Source organism: Neofelis nebulosa, chromosome 6 (assembly GCF_028018385.1).
Source record: "Neofelis nebulosa isolate mNeoNeb1 chromosome 6, mNeoNeb1.pri, whole genome shotgun sequence".
In the NCBI taxonomy this organism is placed as follows: Eukaryota; Metazoa; Chordata; class Mammalia; order Carnivora; family Felidae; genus Neofelis; species Neofelis nebulosa.
Genome location: NC_080787.1, coordinates 127,227,014 through 127,233,013, shown reverse-complemented (window position 1 = coordinate 127,233,013; position 6,000 = coordinate 127,227,014).

The following is a 6,000-nucleotide window of genomic DNA, read 5'->3' as shown; positions in this document are numbered from 1 at the left end:
TTAGGAAAAGCAGTCTGAAGAAACACTTTCAGGATGGTAAGAAGCATCCATCCAGAAGAGGCAAATCCACAGAGGCTGAAAGTAAATTGGTGATTGCCAAGGGCTGGGGAGATTGGGGAAGAATGGCCAATGCCTTCTAACGGGTACAGGATTTCTTTTTTGAAATGATGAAAATGTTCTAAAATTAGACAGTGGTAACAGTTGTACAATTCTATAAATATACTAAAGACCATTATGTACTTAAAATGAGCAAATTCGATGGTATGTAAATTATATTTCAATAAAGTTGTATTTTTTTTAAGTGATCAACACAGCAGCAGGGAGCAGGAAGGAATCAGCTACACTGATCATGTTCAATGAATCCTCGGAAACACTAGTAAAGGTCCGTACTCTCCAAGGTTATATATAAAGGATATTTGACTATGAAGAAAGAGATTGGCCCAAAAGGCTGGGTAGCTTGGGGATGCTTTGTTGTAATAGCATCTGAGCCCCTTTCTTTACTCTGCTTTTCATGGGGCCTCCCTGGGTCCCTTAGCGCTCACAAGCAGAAAATGATGTATACATACACACACGTATAGGTTGTTCTAGAAATAAAGTTGTATCTTTCTCCTTTTTGAGAACAGCAGAAAAGAATTATGGGTAGAGTCAGGATCCCCACTGAGCAGCAGAATCAACGAATGCTGTGGCCGCTCACCAGAACTCCCACCATTTCCAGCCTTACGATGTCAGATTGAAAGCTTGTCACTGAGAATAGCATGTCCGTGAAATTTACAGGCACTGGCACCAGACTCTCTGGGTTCAAATCTGAACCCAGATCTACAGGTTACCAGCTATGAGACCAGGGTAAGTTACTCAGCCTCTCCATACCTCAGTTCACCCTTTGTAAGAATGGGATAATATCCATGCCAACTTCTAGGGATGTTGGGAGAAGTGAATGAATTAGTACATGTAAAACACTTAGAAAATAGGAAGCACTATAACAAAAGCATCAAGTGGTAGTATTTCTAACAGTCTGCAATACACAAATTCTTCCAATGTCCAGTGACTTTGTGAAGCGTGAATGTAGGAATCAACTGAATTGTAAACTGAAGAGAAAGCCGGTAGATACAACCATGGCTGTTTAAGACCATGGGAGGTACATGCATATGCTAGATGGTAATTAGCAGGAGACCAGAGAGGTATGTCTAATCCTTAGTTGGGCGCAGGGCGTCATAGCTTGTGCGGTGAGAAATCAGAAACAAAAACCAAAGCAACAAACAAAAAACCTCTTCGGGTCCTTTACTCTCCCTGTTGGCTGGGAACCATTAATTTATGTTTGTGCCACTTGGGACTTTTTGGGATACAAGTGGCAAAAATCCCAACTTGAAATGATGTCAGCAAATCATAACAAAAGGTTTTGTAGTATGTAGCTGACAACCTGAGGGTCAGTGTTAAGTTAAAGCTTAATTCCAGGGCCACGTGGGGTCACCAGAACTCAGTTTATTTCTTTCTCTTTCTACCTCCCTGGTCTACTTGGACTCTGTATTGTTTCCTTTCTATTATATCTTTTCTTCGCGGCGAAGTGGCAACAGCACATGTGCCCCGCCCCACCCCATCCTCCCAGGTTCAAGTCCAGTAAGAAACAAAACAAAACAAAACAAAACAAAAACACGCTACTGAAGTCTTGCCAAAAGTATCCTTGCATCTCCTTGGCTCTGACTAGGTCCCATGACCATCCTGAACTAATTGTGCTTCCAAGAAACGCTTTGACTGCATTGGCTGGAGTCACACACTGAGGGTAGAAGGATGGGCTCGACACTATCTGAATTACATGAACCCAGAAGTGGAGAGGGGATGGTTCCCCAGGGGAGATTTGCGAGTTCATTTTACTAGTTGTGCATCTATTCTATGTTCTAGCCTGTTCTGCTCGCAGGCTTTCTTCCAAACCCTGCTGTTGGATCTCGGGAACAAAACGAAGCAGATGCAGAGAGGCATATATGCAGAATCAGAAGTACTTGTTATGTGTGTAAGGGGTGGTGAGGGCCGTGGCCAGGGAGAAGGGACCATTTCAGCAGATGCTATAGTGAAGTTCAGCTTGGCAGACGTACCATGGTATCTAGAGACAAAGGCAACTGACGAGTCAGGTCAGTAATGATCACTCGGAGGCTAATGTGGAAGTTTCAGATATCATAGTAGGTAGTTGAAACATGGTAAAATAAAAACTAGAACTAGGAGAAATTTCTGTCGTGCAGAAGCGAAGGACCCCAAGACAGAGAAAGGGGGAGTGATACTAATGACAACTACCACGATGCACCAATCTGAATGTGCATTGACTCTTGCTCACAATGCACTTGGACTCAAAAGCTTCCCACACTCACATGAAGAAACCACCACAGCTTAAGCGCAGGAGCGGTCAACACTCAACACGAGGCGCAGGAGGCCTGGAGTTATAAGAAGGGCCAGCAGCTGTAGACGTTTTCATTTCTTTAGGAGCCTTCCTTAGGAATGTCCAGCTTCCCCTTCACAACCTGTGTCTCTACAGAAATTGAGCAGCTCGCCAAAAGTCATCAGGCAGGACTTCTGGGTCCAGCTCCAACATGTAAAGAGTTGGGAGGTTGTAACTACCATTGCGACGATGAGAAAAAGACGAACAAACTGAAAATAAATGGCTTTCCTAGGCCCCATTGGAGAACTGAGGTTGCAGGCAATGCTGCCAGCCCCGGAATCTGGACACACAGATGAATCCAGAACATTACAGTGGAGTCTTGACCTGGAGCAGAAGCCACTGGAGCTGTAAATTTGGTAGGAACACTTAAATAGTAAATTTTATAAATTCCTGCAGGCTGAATATGAACTATCTTGAGAGTGAGAAACTCCTGGGGGCCAAGTGTTAGCGGGATACCCACATTTTCATGGGTTTGACTTCCAGGAACCTTGGCCCTCCGGCAGAGGGAGGGAAAGAGAAATCCTTGTGAAATATGCCCAGAAGGTTCTCATAAAAGGCCTACTCTCTGGATGCAAAGACTTACCAGAGCTTTATCCCACCCCAGGGAAAGGTTTTCTGCTTTCTCCCACCGCAGGCCCCTCTGGCCCACCTTTCTCATCTAAGAGGAGAAAAAAAGAAACGACTAAGAAACACTGGTCACAATCCAGGGACACAGGCCACTAAAAGACAATAATAAGAACACCTTTCCTGTATCATTTACCGTACACCAACAATGCTCCAGGATAAGAGCAGTTTACAGCTGAAAGATCTGAGGCACATCAAACTCTATCTAAGGAGGAAGCCCAAAGAAAACAGGGAGATAAAAGCAAGAACACTAGAAGCATCCACACGGGCGGCAAACTTTAAACAGAGCCCACCTTGTAGCCCTATTAACATGAAATCTCCCTCAGGTTCTGTTATCCCACACATCATCCGGCTTTCAAAAAAAAAATTCATAAGGCATGTTAAATAGCAAAGATAAAATATGCCTAAATAGACAAAGCGAGCATCAGAATCACACTCAGATATGACACAGGCTTTGGAATGATCAGACGGGGAATTTAAAATAACTATGATTAATATGCTAATGGATCTAATGGAAAAAGTAAACAATATGCAAGAGCAGATGGGCAGTTTAACCAGAGAGATGGAGGGGCCCCCAGGTGGTTCAGTGTGTTAAACATCAGACTTAGGCTCAGGTCATACTCTTGTGGTTCATGAGTTTGAGCCCCATGTCAGGCTCTGTGCTGACAGCTCAGAGTCTAGAGCCTGCCTCAGATTCTCTGTCTCTCTGTCTCTCTGCCCCTCTCCAGCTCTCTCTCTCTCTTAAAAATAAATAAATGTTAAAAAAAAAAAAAAAAAAACTTTAAGCAGGGAGATGGAAATTCTTAGAATCAAAAGGAAATGCTAGTAGTTTCAAAAACTGAAACACTGCGACAGAAATGAAGAATGCCTTTGGTGGGTCCATCAGCAGACTGGACATGCCCCCCAAAAGAACCAGTGAGGTTAAAGATAGGTCAATAGAAGCTTCCCAAACTACAGTGCAAAAAGAGTCTTCTGTCAGTCGAGGACTCGTAAGTTTCACCTACCTTCAGCTCCCTGAAGTGTTGCAATTAATCACACAGACTATTAGGCACTCTGACAACACATGACCACTTTTGGGGGATGGCTAGTCTTCCAGAAGTTTAGGCCACTATTTCAGCTCTGCTTAGCCACCCACAGTAGCACACACATACACACCCTCTCACCTGCACATTCTGGGCAATCATTCCCCCAGTGTTTTGGACGATCTGTCCCTCAATAATAGACGGCTAGACAGCAAGTAGGGGGCGAGGCCAGCAGTGGGGTGAGCATTGAGAACGCCTGTCTGACATCGTGCTATATAGTCCACAGACAGATTCCAGTTGATAAATGGCAGGTGAGTGTGAGGCAGGGTCTCCATCCTGAAGAACTGAGAGAGGAACAGATTGTCAAGGCAGAGACCAGACACCCAAATACATGCAAACTAGGGGCATAATCTCAGAGAAGAGGAGACTCCGAATTGTCCAAAAGCAGAGACCAGACACCCAAATACATGCAAACTAGGGGCATAATCTCAGAGAAGAGGAGACTCCAAGTTGTCCAAAATGGGGCACAAAGACTGGGTTAGTCGAGCAACAGTGGGGATTTCCAGTTGGGTCCGTCCCACGGTAATATCCTGGAGTGCTACTCAGAAGCTTTGTTCCTGCCTGACTCAAGGCCTTGCCAGAGCCCGAAGGTCAGAGTGGACCTGAGTCTGTAGTTGGGCGCAAGTGTTACTGTCAATAGAAGAAGGATTCAGAAGCCAGGCAAGGCCTGTCACCTGCCCATGCCCTCCTGTAGCTGATCTCCAAGCACTGACTCACATTCTGCCCTGTGCTATGGCTTACTTTTTTGATCACATAGAGACTCTCAAGCTTCGCCCAAACTAATGGATGTGACAGAACGTCCACCTTTGATCTTCCTGGGCTTTTCCTATCCTTGCACACTCCCCACTGTCCCCTCCCAGTATAAGTGCCTGTGATGGTTACTTTTATATAACCACCTGGCCAGGCTGTGGGGCCAGTTGTTTGCTCAGACAATAATCTAGTTGTTGCTAGGAAGACATCTTTTAGATGTGATTAATATTTACAGTCTGTAGATTTTTGAATAAAGAAGATAAAGCCTCCATAATGTGAGTTAGCCTCATCTAATCAGTGGAAGGCCTCAAGAGCAAAGAATCAGGTTTGCAGAAGAAACAATTCTGCCTCAAGACTGCAACATAAACACCCTGCCCGAGTTTCCCGCCTGCCAACCTGCCCCACAGATTTTAGATTTGCCAATCCCCACAATTGCCAATTCCCTGTTCTCCCTCTCTGAGACAGATGATAGATAGATGATAGATAGATATGAGAGATACAGATATAATCTTCATGGTTCTGTTTATCTACAGATACATTTGTATATGAATATATAAATATATGTATATATGTATATGCATATGCGTTTGTATATGTATGTATCTATTCTTGGTCCTGTTTCTCCGAGAACTCTTAACTGATAGAGTATTTCTTCAAGTTTGTTGACAGGAAAGAGTTCATCTTTCTGCAATAAATGCAAATCAACAGTTTTGACCAAAAGGGAATTTTTTTTCAGTGAAAACCAATCATGCTATCTTTTTCTCTGAGAATGGCATTTTAATAGTACTAAATGTATATATATATGTGTGTGTGTGTGTGTGTGTATATATATACACATATTTCATTCAACTTTGGGGCTTTTCATTAATTCTCTACTTCACAGAAATGCAACAGGAAATGGTCTTGTGGCATGTTGACATTAAAATTCATGCTTAGTCTTACAGAAGTCATTCTAACCCTAGCCAACTGTCTTTAACAGCAGATATATGAGGGCTCTTACATCTTAAATGGCTTGTAGAGGTACCTATGGAAATGATGACTTGCCTGTGACAACCAATAAACCAGCACCAATCACAAACCGCCATAATTAACACTTGCTTACCCAGCGCGTGGATCCAA